This window comes from Pan troglodytes, chromosome 1 (genome assembly GCF_028858775.2).
Source record: "Pan troglodytes isolate AG18354 chromosome 1, NHGRI_mPanTro3-v2.0_pri, whole genome shotgun sequence".
NCBI classification, from domain to species: Eukaryota; Metazoa; Chordata; class Mammalia; order Primates; family Hominidae; genus Pan; species Pan troglodytes.
Genome location: NC_072398.2, coordinates 35,139,614 through 35,154,177, shown reverse-complemented (window position 1 = coordinate 35,154,177; position 14,564 = coordinate 35,139,614). Strand labels below are relative to the sequence as shown.

General features: G+C 38.5%; 1 long non-coding RNA gene across 1 annotated transcript in view; it reads left to right on the top strand.

Annotated features, from left to right (window-relative positions):
• LOC107970156 (uncharacterized) overlaps positions 1-13,789 on the top strand; it is a 241,302-nt gene extending 227,513 nt beyond the window's left edge. Inside the window, exon 5 of the long non-coding RNA XR_001712519.4 lies at positions 13,623-13,789. This is a non-coding gene — a long non-coding RNA (uncharacterized LOC107970156). The remainder of the gene's footprint in view (positions 1-13,622) is intronic.
• The last annotated feature ends 775 nt before the right edge of the window (positions 13,790-14,564 follow it).

Here is a 14,564-nt window from a genome sequence, read left to right as displayed (position 1 = left end):
TGATAAAATGTAAGGCTCTGTGTGTCAAAGCAGAAAAGCAGCCAATGAGTAACACTTCTTCTAGTTTCCCCCTTGAACCAGAACCTAGAAGAGGCTTCATATTCCCGAAAAGGAAATTCTGGTTCACTCTTATTCCTAAAGTACACACTGTCAGTGCTTTCTGGTCCCTTATGCATGAACCTCGCTCCTAGACCTCAAGAGCCAATGTGAGTCCTAGAAGTCTCAGCCAGGAATCAGAGAGAGAGTGTGGATCCCACCCTCTCTCATGAAAAACCAGGCCTCACCGTGAAGTGGCATCTCTCTCACTCAAAAGTTTCATCTCTGATATTGAACAAAGAACCCTTTTCATACCGGAGAACTACTGTTTTCTGAGGCCTAGGTGCAAACTGAGCAAACCAACCACAGACCTGGGCAGTCACAGCGACTAGAACATGAGACTCACCCTCTGAAGGGTCCACTTTGAATCTCCTCCCTATGGCTAGTCCCCGAGAGAGCATTTGGGCACAGCAAAGCTGTGGCTTCAAAGTCACAGTAACCTTCTACACGCCTGGGAGGAGATAGAGAATGTCACCTTCCTTTTTTCTGAAACTCCCACTGTCCCTTTGTACAGGTTCAAGAACACAGAGAAAGGAGACCTGGTCCAAGAAACAAGAGGCCTGGGTTGCCGTTCTGCCCTACCAATAACAGGCTAGGAAACCATCTCTCTTTCTTTAGCCACATCCTTTTCCAAAGAGGAAAATTCAGGAGATTAGCATCTACTCCAGCTACTTCACAAGATGAAAAACTCTTTTGAAAAAGTAAAACATGGCCATGTGCAGTGGCTCACGCCTGTAATCCTAACACTTTGGGAGGCTAAGGCAGGCGGATCACCTGAGGAATTGGAGACCAGCATGATCAATATGGAGAAACCCCGTCTCTACTAAAAACAAAAAAAAATTAGCTGGGTGCGGTGGCACATGCCTGTAATCCCAGCTACTCAGGAGGCTGAGGCAGGAGAATCACTTGAATCCAGGAGGCAGAGGTTGCGGTGAGCTGAGATTGCTCCAATGCACTCCAGCCTGAGCAACAAGAGTGAAACTCTGACTCAAAAAAAAAAAAAAAAAAGTAAAACATGTCCCTGAAGTACAAGAAATTAATATCAAACCCAAAGTACATTAGTCAATCTTGGAAATATCCAGTTTGATTATGAACATTGTGCCTCAATTCTCTAGATAGTGTTTCATTGTGGCTTTGCTTTGAAAGTATAGGCTGGTCCTCTGATAAGTCACCACCACTGATTCCTTTACAGATAAAGACATGCAAGACTAGGTTACTGGAATTCCCTATGTCTCTCTCATGATCTCTCTCTCATGCTCTCTCTCTCTGTCTCTGTCTCTCTCTGTCTCTCTGTCTCTCTCTCTCTCCAGGCCTACAGAAGCTTGAAGTACCCTCCCACCCCCAGCCTCCACCTGCCCACACAGATCTGGAGGCACCCAAGAACATATGACCCCAATCGCATTCATGTGACACCTTTGTTCAGCGCCAAATTCACTTGAGAGGGGAAAAAAATACCTCAACCAGGAAATACATCTTTTACAGCTATTTCATCCTCCCCTCACGTGGCGCTGGAATATCGTTTTAAAGAACATTCTTGTGGTATTTCCAGATCTTTTCCTTTAGGACTGCAAACAGGAGTAGCCCATCCAAGGGGAAACTGCTCCCCAGCAGAGCCGTTCTTCAAAGGGGACTTCTTCAGGCAGGAAAAGGGAACGTCTGATACTGGAGCTGAATAAACAGACTCATCAAGCTGAGTGCCAGATTGGAAATCCAGGCGCTGGAGCATGAGGCCCGCCAGCCGCACACCTCATGCATGCTATGGCTCTGTCTCTCTCCTCTCTTTCCTTCTCTCTCTCTCTTTTTTCTTCCATTCTATAATCTTCTTCACTCAAGTGACTTAGTGATCCTGGGTATACACCCATCGTTTTTCACAACTATTAACTGACTAATCTAATAGGCTCCAGAAGTTTCAAAACCCATTTTTGAATCACAGACTCTTCTACCATCTCTACTCATGCAGTTCACTCTGTCTCTCAACACTCACATCTCCCCACAGCCAATAACCTTCCTCAGAAAGTAGCTCCTTTTAGGTCAGGGCAGATTATTCATACACACAATGTTTCAAACCCTGGATACCTGGCTGGTAGAATCCTAGAGCTTGATGGAAACTCCAAAGATTTTTTTTTTTTTCAGGAAAAACTACAAATTTGTAATCTCAGAAAGATCATAGTCTACCCTGGACCTTGAAAGAGTTCATCCCCATTTACAGGTTGGTTCAGTGGCTCACAGTCTATAGTAGAAGTGCTTCCAACTAATTAACCTAAGTTTTTACTACAATTAGTTATTCTACTTGAATAACTGCTCACACATGAAATTCCAAGCCACAGGTCATAGCAGGCTTAAGCTTAGAAACTGGAATTTATCTTTTCCATACTGGAAAATTTCAGTTTTTTCTTTTAAATTTTAAACAATTATACCAGTAAATGTTGCAATTATTCAGATAATCTGGACATTTATTTTAGTTGTTATCTATACCAGCAATCCCCAACCTTTTTGGCACCAGGGACTGGTTTCGTGGAAGACTGTTTTTCCACAGACCGGGGTGGGGGGATGGTTTCAGGATGATTCAAGCACATTAGAGTTATTGTGCACTTTATTATTATTACATTGTAATATATAATGAAATAATTATACAACTCACCATAATGTAGAATCAGTGGGAGCCCTGAGCTTGTTTTCCTGCAACTAGACGGTCCCATCTGGAGATGATGGGAGACAGTGATGATCATCAGGCATTAGCTTCTTATAAGGAGCATGCAACTTAGATTCCTCACATACACAGTTCATGATAGGGTTTGAGCACCTATGATAATCTAATGCCACCACTGATCTGACAGGAGGCAGAGCTTAGGCGGTAATGCGAGTGATGGGGAACGGCTGAAAATACAGATGAAGCTTTACTTGCTGGCCCGCCACTCACCACTTGCTGTGTGGCCCAGATCCTACCAGATCACAGACCAGGGGTTGGGGACCCCTGTTCTATATTATACATATATCCATACATACTCACATAGACAAACACAATTCCCTGTGGATTTCCCATCTCACAGTTTCAGTCCCATTAGAATTTTTTTTCAAATATCCAAAAAAGGCCGAGGGTCTCACTTTTACCACTTTGTTCTTAATGTCTAAACCCTTTTTTAAATATTTCCTTGAGGAAAAATTGTTGGATGATAAATGTCTCGGGGAAAGTTTGTAAAACTCTATAGCAACTAATTTAAAAATGAGAAGTCAGCTGTGTAATTTACTTAGTTTCTATCCATAATTGGCTGCTGGCTCATTCATTATCATCCTTTTGACTATCCTATATAAAATGCCCCTTTAATGGGGCTTATAAACCTAAGTTCCTACAGAAACAACAATAACAAAGAGTCAAAATGAAAAGAATGGTTAAGTAAATATCTGGTCAGTAAGGATCACTGAGCTCCAAAGCATTTTAATTTTTTCCCCATAATAAATGCTTAACCTCAACAATTCAGTCGTATCCCACTCTCTTGTCAATATTTATACATAGAAATTTATCTTTTAAAACACAAGTTGAGCCCCACACTTTGATTCACATTTTCAGAATGTTTGTTTATTCAGAATATTTTTTAGTAATTGCTGCGGAGTAATCATAAGGACAATCCAGTTGTCCTTGTTGTCATTAACCAGCAACAACAAATGTCCCGAGTAACCATGAATTTATAAATTTATTTTAATACTTCCTTAGAGCTGTGTGTGTCTATCTTTGGAGAAAGAGAAAAAACTCTAACTCAGCCACCCAGAGGCTGTCTGACAAACAATACCTGGGTATTTGGCAATAATTCATCAACAAATATATTTTTCATTTTAAATGATTTTTATATAGGCATTGTCATCAAATAATTGCCTGTCAAAGTAAGAAGAATAAAGGTCACTGACTCTTTTTAGTCATGAGGACTCTAAAATGCACCTCCTCTCCATTTGACGTGCATAGATTAGGTTCTCCATTGTGCAACCATCGGCACAAACATCACCTTAGACATGCAAAAGGGACAAGGTGGGAGACGTTCATTTCAGTTACCTTTGCCCAGGTTTTATTTGTTCTGCAGATAAAAAACTTTGGACTTCTTTACCCAACCAGTCATCTTGCACAAACAGTAAACTCCCTCAAAACTTTCTGTTCCCATGGGACCCTTGAGAAAACAAAATGAAAAAAAAAAAAAAAGCATGATTGAAATCTACTTTCTTCGGTCAACATCCTAACATTGAGCAATTTCTTCACATCTTAAAAGGGACTGTCCTGGCGTCAGATTAAGAGTTAGTGAACTCCCTATTGATCAAATAACTGGAACCAGTAGTAACCAGAGTCAGAATTCCCAGATTACAAACACTTGTTCCGTAATCATTTCCCGTTCCTCCCCATAGCATCATGAAGCCCTTATTCATGTTCAATTCACCTTTGGAAAGCAATGGTTTCTAAATTTTTAGATCACATGTGGTAAAAATTTTTGAACATGTCCATCCTATGTATTCTCATTTATAAATTACATATGTATTACTCTATTCTATGCATCAAAAACACATGCACCAAAAAAAATCTAAATTTAAGATGAAATAAAACATTGAAATAAATAGAAGGTTAAATATCTTCTTTCTGCACACCAATGGATCATTTTGAAATCTTCATGAGGTATAGATACCCTAAATCTGAGCCCCCTGCTTTAAGAAATGCAGTGAGCTGTCATTCTCCCAAATCCAATCACCACTTTGGCCTAATCAAAAACCTGTTTCCAAGAAAATATCTGCTAGTAGTCAATATCATCATCTGTGAATAAGGACCCATCATTATAATGAGGCTTCCAGGAGTATCTGCATTTTAAGTATATGTCTAATTATGAGAAGAAAGCTTTATTTTGTTTTCATGTGATGTCAGGGATGCCAAAATAATTCACCATATTTGGAGGATTGAAAATGTTTCCTGGTGGCCCTGATCTTGGACAAGTTGGGAAGCTCCTCATCAATGTACATACCTGCGTATACAGTGGCAGCAGCAAAGTTAGTAAATACAAAGGTTTAAGCAAACTTAGTAAACAAAAAGGTTTTAAGAACAGCAAATTGGTTAGAAAAGGTAAGGTTAACATGTTGGGTAGGAAATTTTTCTGAGTTGGTGAGTTAGATAAAGACTTTCATTAATTCAATTAAAAAATCATTTTTGTCCCAAATAATCAATCACAAGCACTTGCTTAGCTCAAGTACTTACATTTTTCATGAATTTATGAAAACAATTTTCCCAGGGGAAAAGATGAGCAATACTCTAGATTATTTTCATCTTAGTGGATATGAAGTTGAAAATTTTTTTTAAAAGTCTGAATTATCCATCAGACATATGCGTTGATCCAATTCACCAGGTAACTGCAAAATAGCCTACTTGACTCTAACTTATGAAAACAAAAGGAAAGTGGAGAGTGGAAAGAGCTGATCAGCTGTTGAGAAGTGTTTCTTATGTATGTTTGGGTACATATACTACACATGCATCTATATATGTAAACACATACATGTAAATTTGTATGTATAGAGAAGCTCCTGCCATTCAGTTTACCATCTAGTTGGGCAAATCACATGCCCATGAAAAATTATAAAGTCATATATCAGCAAGCACAAAATAATATAGCATAAAACATATCAAACAAGTATGTGCTGGCAGAAAAAAGAGTGGGATATAATTAAAATCTGATTATTATAAATTTCCAGGGAAAAACGGGGGGCAAATATTTCAGAAAAATAAATTGGCATGATGAATGAAAAGAAGTTTAATTTAGCAAATCACACCCCGGGGACACGGGTTTCACTAATGTGAGAAAAGGACCCATACGGATGAAGTATGAGCTATGAAATTAAAGTTATGGATTGATAAAGGACAATTGGTATGGCAAGCCAAATTTTAGTTTTGCTTGAAACATCCAGGTAAGTAAGGCAACATTCATATTGTTGTTGTTGTTGTTTTGCTTAAAATATCCCATAATTTCTTTTTATGCTATGTAAGACAACATAAAGATACCAACATAAGAAGGCACAACATAATACTAACCTCATGTCAGGAACTTGACATGTGTGCACAAGAATTGTGCATGCTCTTGGACCTGTTCAAGCTTTGACCTTTGTTTCTGAAATGTCAAGGTATCTCTTGTGTCATCATGAGCCTCCTCCCCCAGCCCCTCATAGTTGTACCACTGAATGGACATAACCTATGCCAGAAACGATAAGACCTGAGATTTGCTGAACACCACCAATTCTTCTGTCAACATTCCTGTCCTGAAATCTCCTTTTACTTAACAAACCTAGATCACTTTCTGTTTATGGCACAAGAGAGAAGAAAGTGGAGGCAAATAATCAATTACTTCTCTCCAAAAGATAATTCTTAGGAAGGAAACTGATACCACCTGTCTAGTTTATCATGCACTGTCTGGGTTCACCTTTTTCTTTGTCATTGTCACAAGCTGCTCCACCTGCATACCACCCAAACTGCTAACAAGAATGGAAGCTCATCTGGGGCAAAATCTGACTTTTCAATTTATTTTATATTCCCTGTTATGAGTCAACGAATTCAGTTTCAGCCCCCATGCACATCAGGAACTCAACATGCTTGTTAAGCAAGAGGTGAACACCCCAGTTTTGCTCAGACTGTGTTTTAAAGAATGCATTAAAAAAAGAATTCATGAATGAATCAGCTCATCAAGGTGATCATCAAGTTACAGATCACATACCCACAAATTTCATTCAGTTTGGTTATTGAAAAAGTCAAAATGACCAAACCACAAATGACCAGAATAGATGTTTTGCACATTTCATAACTAAATAGACTTAATATTGAAATGTATTGCGCAGCAGTTGGTTGTGAAAACTGTCAAGTCAAAGCTAATTAAACTAGATTTTAACCTCCACAAACCAAGGGGATTGTGCCCATTTTGTCAACATGTTGTACCAGCACATAGCATAGTGTCTGCCACACAGTGGGTGCTTGTGGCAGCTTCTCATTAAGATGAACACATCAATTCTTTCCCTAGTTGAATACACAAACTATTCCCCTCTTGTGAGACCAAATCTATTTGTCCAACTACTGGATCCTGGGTTCCCCCATGATTGCTTTGGCATATACAAGAGGGAAGAGGTGATCTGTATGACTTGCAAGGTTAGGTTTAAGAATTTTTGCAACTTCCACCTGGATTTCTTAGAACACTTGCTTTGAGGAAATCTGTCACAAGAGAAAAGCCTGATTACCAAGAGACCAAAAAGCTTTGGTAACCATGTGGAGAGAGAGAGAGAGAGATTCCTGACTAGCCCAATGCCAGACATATGAGTGAAGAAACCTTTAGAAGGCTCCAGTCTCAGCTACAATCTGACTACAACCAAACGAGAGACAAGAACTGCCCACCGGAGTCCATCAGTCCCAAGAACCATGAGTGATAGTAATAAATTGTTTCCTTAAGTCACTAGATTTAGGGTAGCTTATTACACAACAATAGATAACTGAAACAGTGTTCAATGTTTATTGAATAAGTAAATGGATTGATAAAAGAAAGCCACTTAGAATAAAGGGTTCCCAAATGAACCCAGTGAAATCCATTAAATAAATTATTTAGGTGATGTCAACAACAGTAAAGACTATCAGAAAATTGGACAACTCTGTGGGTAATTAAGGCCAAGAGGAAATCTGCTACAGAATAGAGAAAGTAATTTTTTTGAGAGTGGAATTTTCCAAATTCACTAACCATCTTGACCGTATTCATTAGATGATTGCTCAGTGCCCTGCTTCCCTTTCCACAAAGTAAACTCACGATTGCATTTCAGCCATGATCCTAAGTACAAAGGAGAAGAAAACATATTAACCAAGAAGGAACGTGGGGAACCAGGGAAAACAGACTTTGGGGAGCCTGATCTTTCTATGAAGACTCTCACTCTTCTCTCTCTTCCTTTAATTTTGTAGAATAGACTTTGAGCTAGATAACACTGTGTAAAGCAACTAAATATAGCCAGAGATCAGGGTGGGTGGGAACGGAAACAAGAGGCTAAATGTTGGACACTAGCAGCTCTTACCTCATCACATCCCCCATAATTGTGCCATTATGTGCACAGAGCTCTTTAGCTGGATATGGTCACCATTTCATAATGATAAGAAGATCAATTAATGACATGATCCACATCTTTCATTGTTTTGATGGTTGCCAATAATTCTGAGTCACTCTACCATCATTCTTACCACAAGCACAATTGTTTTTCTTTCATTTTTCATTTTTTTTTTTTTTTTGGTGAGGAAAATAAATATCAAGAGGATGTATTTAATCTTCCTTGGAGTTTTAACTTTGTGCCTTTTCAGATGAAACCACATCAGGGTCTGGTCCTCTCTTTTCTGAGTATCCATTTCTTATGGCAGAATAAGTCCTTCTTAGTGCACAAACCCACCCTACCTCCTTCTCAATTACAGAATACTCCCCACCCTGCCCCAACATGAATTCACAAACTCCCCATTCCCAAAGAGATTCCAATTTTTTCAGAGCCCAAAGGCTGTGTTCAAAAGAGGTGCTCTTGCAATCACTGGAAGATGGAAGGGGAAAAGACATTTTTCAGTAGCCACAGGCAGGTTTGTAGGCATTGGCAGAAGGCACATGGAATAAAATATAGAGGCTCTTTGACTAACTCTACACAATCAACTTCACGATGCAGTTTAAAACAAAAAAGACATGACTGAAGGTCTCCATGGATCCAATAAACCAACCATCACCAAATCTTTTTTATTTGTCTGTACAAACAGGATCCAGAGTAAGCTCAAGGTCACCTGTTGGGCAAGCAGCCCTTCATGGTCACTCTGAGCAGGCTAGGGAGCAAAATAGCTTAAGCTGGGGCAGAATCTAGGGCAGTCATTAAGGAGAATTATCAGATTCGATGGACAAAGTTCTTGAAATCTAGCTTCAACACATGGGAAAGTCTTATTTTCTATTGAATCTATTATCATTTTATTCAAATCAATTCAAAATGATTTATTGTCTGGTATTGTCTGGCACTGGGGATGGAGAATTGTAAGATCTATCCTCAAGGAGCTTTCCAGAGTGATGGGTTATGGAAGTATGACACCTGAATTTCCCATAAGAAGGATAAGGACCATGTGTGCCAGGCATTGTTTTGTTGAGACTCAGTAAGTACCATCTCTGACCCTAAGGTCCTCCCATATTACAAGGACTGAAAGCCTGGAAACTACATTTCCTAAGCTCTCTTGCCCATGGAGTTCTTGGTATAATCTTCCATTGAGAGGTGCTCTTGCAATCACTGGAAAATGGAAGAGAAAAAGACATTTTTCAGTAGCTACAGGCGGGTCTGTGACACACTGGCAGATAGCAGACATGGGGCTATGTGTCAGCTTCTGAGCATCCTTCTGAGAATCATCCACTTCAGTGCTGTAGACAGCTAAGACCATTGGTGACAACTTGGCTTCCCAGGGATTCCAACACTTCATACTTCCTGGAAGTTGACCTTCACTCCCAGCCCTCCCAGTGATTTCATAAAACCTCTAATTCCATATATTGTATTCCTTCCTAACGAACTAAAATACTTAGAGAATATTAGTCAGAATGGGATAGATGTATTTCAGTAATAAATACCCTCCCCCCAGACTCTGAATAGTATAACAAGATAAGGTTATTCTTTGTTCAGGACATAGGCTGATTGGCTTCATCTTGTACCTAAGATCTCTGTGGAAGAGGAAGACAGTACATAGAGAAAGCCCATAAACCCTCTTCACTGCTAGAATAAAGTTGATACAGTACTTCTCACATTCCATTACAAACAAAACAAAACAAAACAAAACAAAAAAATTGGTCTCAAGGCCCCAATTAAATTGTAAGGAAGGGTGAGACTATGGTCTTCCTCTGTGCCCAGAGGGAGGAAATGGTATGATGAGCACATTGCATCTTATCAGACTTCTATTTCTTTAATTAAATCTGATGGTTATATTTGATACTAAATACTGTGTCCTGTAACAAAATTGTAAAATATGTGATATAGACTTCATAGTCAAGTAGTGTTTCTAGAAACAGATATAATAGACTGGATGGCTGGAGATCCATATCATGGAGTGGAAAAACACTTGGCAACATTGTTGCCTTTGGTAACCTGAAAGACCACATGACTCTTGAGCTTGTAGGTGAAAAATAACATGTGTTGGTTGCTATTGACTGCTTTTGGGAACACAGTAAAACAATAAGAGGCTATCAGGAAATAATTAACTGGTTTTCGAGCAAAGATAAAAAGAACAAGCATCTACTTCTAGAGCTCCCTTTTGATATCAACTTCTGTATTAGTCAGGGTAAGTAATGCTCACTGCCATAACAAACAATCCCCAAAAGCTCAATGGCTTAATATCTAAAAGTTTATTTCTCACTCACAAAAAGTCTAATGTGGATATTCCTCTGAAAAGAGATTCAGGGATCCCGATTTCTTTCATGTTATGGTTCTACATCTTCTGGCATCAGGGTTATCCTGGCATTATCCAGCCAGAAGATGAAGAAAGGGAAAGGAGAGAGAAAGAGAGAGAGAGAGAGAGACTGAGAGAGAGAGAGAGATTGTCTCTCTGGCTGAGCAATTGCTTCCTAGAAGGAACTCTACACTGTGGAAGGAGAGGCGGATGAATCTTCATTGGTCAGCTAGCCATTTCTGCATTGGACTCCGAAGTTTTCTTTTTGTTTCTTTTTTGCTGCCATGTAATTTATTTTCCCCACTTTAATAGTACAGCTTCCTCCTGTTCTTTCCAACTTTTCTTCCTTTTTCTTTTGACATGCACTTTCCCTTTCATCTCTTATTTGATCTTGCTTTTCTCTTTTATTTTACTGCTAATAATAATTAACCATAGCGTCCTACTCTCTACTCTGAGTAATTTCTAAGCATGAGGTTGAGAGAAAAAGATGGGGCTGTCATCTTGTGGGAGGAAGTTACTTTAGCACTTTTTCCTGCAACTCAAATAGCATCTGATTCTGACTGTTAGGAGTGATAGGCATTGGAAGGAAGACGTCAAAACAAATCTATATGGCAAATAAGATATTTGCAAGACTGTTGATTTTTTTATGCTTCCTTGATCCAAGTTCTTCAGTTTTTCAGGTTTCATGCTGGCTTTGGGGTAAAAGTTTCCAGTGTTTAGTTATTTTCTCTTTATTCAATTATTAATAGGGACCACTCATTACTGCTGGATGAGAATGGCAAATGTGACTGAAATCATTTTCAACTCTTTAATAACACAATTATAATATTTAGACAGTTTTCTTTCATTTACAGATGTAACTCCTATCCATTTTTAGTTTGGGGAAAGAAATATACATTTTTTTAAATGTGAGATTTGAGTATTTTATCATATGCAAATACCACATCCCCCATAAGAAGCAACCAGCACAAGTAACTATTTCTTCCCTACAAGCTACTTTGCTCTACACTTTACTTTTTGGTTTAGGACAGAAGAATAAGGCTTTAGTTCCTACCCTTTCAAACAATTCCCCGCGTCGAGTCCAGGATCAGTCTGCTCAGAAATTTGAGTTTTCCAAAATGGAGGTTCTTCAAATAATTAAAAATAGACCTTCAATATAATCCAGCAATTCCTCTACTGGTATATATCTAAGAAAATAAAATCAGCATCTCAAAGAGGTATCTAAACTCCCATGTTCATTACAGCATTATTCACAATGACCAGGATATAGAAAAAAACTAATTGCCTGTTGACAGATAAATAAATTCTGTGATATTTACACATATATATACATACGTATATATGCATATATATACGTATGTGTATATATATATTGGAATACTATTTAGCCTTTAAGAGGAAGGAAATCCTGTCATTTATGACAACATAGATGAACTTGGAGGACATTATGTTAAATGAAATAAGCCAAGCACAGAAAGAACAATATTAGATGATCTCACTTACATGGGGAATCTAAAAGAGTTGAATTCATAGAGGCAGAGAGTAGAGTAGGGGCTCTCAGGGACAAAGGGGTAAGGGAAATGGAGAGATGTTGGTCAAAAGATACAAAGTTTCAGTTATGCAGGATGAACAAGTTCTAGAGACCTAATGTATAACACTGGGACTGTAGTTTATAATACTGTATTGTATACTTGAAATTTGCTAAGAGAGTAGATCTTAAGTGTTCTCACCACACACAAATAAGTTAACTATGTGAAGACATGCATATATTAATTATCTTGATTTTTAAATCAACTCACTATGTATATGTATATCAAAACCTCACACTGTGCATCTTAAAAATATACGATTTCAATTTTTAAAAAGAAATTTGAGTTTTCTAACTTGAATTAAAATCTATGCTGAGCAAGACTCAACCCTTTCAATTCCACTTCATTATTTGGCAAAGGGTCCTAGTAAAGTCACAGCATCCAGCATCTTTCTATTTCTGTGGATTTTTTCCTCTTTTCTGGTGGAATATTGACATGACACTAGAGCCCTGGAAACTTGACAAGCTTCTAGAAGCACTTTTGAGTATAAGAGCACTGTTTTGTATATTCGGTGCAGCAAAAATCATACCAATACATAATATTCTTTATAATCTTTATATGCTTGCCAGACATTGTGCAAGTATTGTCCCATTTAATCCTCTTGAAGTGTTAAGAGGCAACTATTATTATCATCCTTTTTTAAAATTTTTTTATTATACTTTAAGTTCTGGGATACATGTGCAGAACGTGCAGGTTTGTTACATAGGTATACACGTGCCAGGTGGTTTGCTGCACCCATCAACCTGTCACCTACATTAGGTATTTGTCCTGATGCTCTCCCTCCCCTAGACCTCCACCCCCTGACAGGCCCCGGTGTGTGATATTCCCCTCCCTGTGTCCATGTGTTCTCTTTGTTCAACTCCCATTTATGAGTGAGAACATGCGGTGTTTCGTTTTCTGTTCTTGTGTTAGTTTGCTGAGAATGATGTTTCCAACTTCATCCATGTCCCTGCAAAGGACATGAATTCATCCTTATTTATGGCTGCATAGTATTCCATGCTGTGTATGTGCCACATTTTCTTTATCCAGGTTTTCATTGATGGGCATTTGGATTGGTTCCAAGTCTTTGCTATTGTGAACAGTGCTGCAAGGAACATACGTGTGCATGTGTTTTTATAGTAGAATGATTTATAATCCTTCTTATTTTATAGATTAAGAAACTGAGGCTTAGAGAAAGTAAGTCAAGAAGATACAGCTCTTAAATATTGCTTTAAGAACTTCAACTTGACTCTATTTGACTAGAAAGCCTGTAACTTAACCACTCTTATTACCAGTCTATTTCCATAAAAATGACCCAAAGATGATGGGAGTTGGACAAAGTCAATTAGCAGAAAAGAAAAAAAATTGCAAATTCTTGTGGAAATGAATCATAGCAATAATAATTACCAACATTTCTTGAGCACTTACTATATGCCAGGCACTGTTCTAAAGCCTTTGGCTGGACTAACTCATGGAATCCTCACAATGACCCTAAGAGATAAGTGCTATTATCTTTTTTTTTCTTTCAGATAAAACTGAGGCACAGAGAAATTAAGTTACAGGATCACACAACTAGCCATTAGCAGGATGTAAAGTAATTGAAATAACAGCATCATGAACCTATTTGCTACCCATGGAGCTAAAAATGGACAAACTGGAAATATAACTATTGTAAGTTCTTCAGCATGGCTTACCTTCTGTGATCTGCTTACATGGTCAGAACCATCCTTAGGTAACAAGCATACAAAGCTCTGGCCCAACCTCTGTCCTCATCTGAATGTAGGAAGCTTTGGATGATGTCTGCGTATCCTCAGAACAGTCTCCTAACCATTCCTCTCTCAACCAGACCCGGAGGCATCCAGTGCCAAGGAGCTCTTCTGTCCTATTGAAAGCAGAGAATGGTTCTCTCTGAAATAAGTACAAAGAGCAAGCAAATTTAGTCAGTTTATGCAAAACACAAAATGGCATCTGCCATCTGGAAAAACACACTAAAGCCGTGAGCCGTCAAGCCCCTTTCAAGACTTTGGCATGTAAAATCAACATTTTTTTTTTAAGTCTGAAAGGTCCATGTGAACTTCCAGCTTCATTAAATGTAATTCACCCTCCCCACCCCTCCGATTCCTGTTGTTGACATCCACTCACCCATCACACATAGTTCCCCATTTAAAAAAAGTAGATAGGTAAGTAGATAGATAGATAGAGTTTTTTACTAAGTGGTGAAAAGGTCTCTGAGAGATGGGCTTACCAACAGAGGATTTTTAAAGAAGATAATAAAGAAATATCCTTCATAATTACCTTCTTTTTCACATTCAAAATGGTTTAAACAAATAAACTTGCCTTTGTGTTGCCTATATATACTTGGAACCTAATTTGTCACTGACATTCCAGAGGCCCAAGATTGTGGGTTGATGCTGCTGGTGTCTCTGTGATCACGAACTCCTGATCTTGCCTCCATCTGCACTAACCTCAAG